The sequence below is a fragment of the Nannospalax galili genome, unplaced genomic scaffold, assembly GCF_000622305.1.
Source record: "Nannospalax galili isolate Female #2095 unplaced genomic scaffold, S.galili_v1.0 scaffold271, whole genome shotgun sequence".
Lineage (NCBI taxonomy): Eukaryota > Metazoa > Chordata > Mammalia > Rodentia > Spalacidae > Nannospalax > Nannospalax galili.
The window spans coordinates 9,063,990-9,065,212 of NW_008331789.1; positions in this window are offsets into that span (position 1 = coordinate 9,063,990).

Here is a 1,223-nt window from a genome sequence, read left to right on the forward strand (position 1 = left end):
TGCCACTACACCTGGCTTATATATTTTTTTGAATAAAAAATTTATTGAGAATTTCACACATGCATATAAGGTGTTTTGATCAAATCCATGCCCACTGCCTCCCCTCTACTTCCTCCCATATCTCCCCATCACTGTTTTCTGATAACTTCATGTACTCTTTCTTCTTTGATTTATTTTTTTAATGTGGCTTTTAGATACTCTAACATTCTTCCCTCTGAAGAGGTAACCCTAAAATCTTTTAAGGATTAGATACAAGCTCCCAAATACTTTCTACATTTTTGGCCTTTGGAACAGAGTATGTGGCTAACAGGCCCAAGGACATTGAATTTTAGCCAAGAAACTGGCTACTTTTGTTTGGAGTCTTTTAACCCTATCTGCCTAGCCAATTCCTACCTCTTATTCTTATCACACCATCCTCTGAAGATGTTACCCAAATTGCCAGTAGGCGATCGGACACAGACCACTCTGGCTTCTTCCGTCCTGAACGGGGATGCAGGGTGAGGCAGTTGGAGTACCCCTTCAAGCTAACAGGCCCAGGGACATTGTGAATTTTAGCCAAGAAACTGTTTACTTTTGTTTGGAGTCTTTTAACCCTATCTGCCTAGCCAATTCCTACCTCTTATTCTTATCACACCATCCTCTGAAGATGTTACCCAAATTGCCAGTAGGCGATCGGACACAGACCACTCTGGCTTCTTCCGTCCTGAACGGGGATGCAGGGTGAGGCAGTTGGAGTACCCCTTCAGTGGGTCTATCCAAAAGACTCCCAAATTGCATAACTCTTATCTCTAGGGGGAAAAGAAAGTCCCTGAATCATGAATAGGAGATGCGAAGGAGAAGTTAAACAAGCATCCCTGTCTAGAACTTGTAATGCTCACTATTCTTGCTTTTACTTCTCTGTGTCCCAATTCCCTATTTTCAAGCTTGGTAACCTCTTCAGAGGAGTAGGCGATCGGACACAGACCACTCTGGTTTCTTCCGTCCTGAACGGGGATGCAGGGTGAGGCAGTTGGAGTACCCCTTCAGTGGGTCTATCTAAAAGACTCCCAAATTGCATAACTCTTATCTCTAGGGGGAAAAGAAAGTCCTTGAATCATGAATAGGAGATGTGAAGGAGAAGTTAAACAAGCATCCCTGTCTAGAACTTGTAATGCTTACTATTCTTGCTTTTTCTTCTCTGTGTCCCAATTCCCTATTTTCAAGCTTGGTAACCTCTTCAGAGG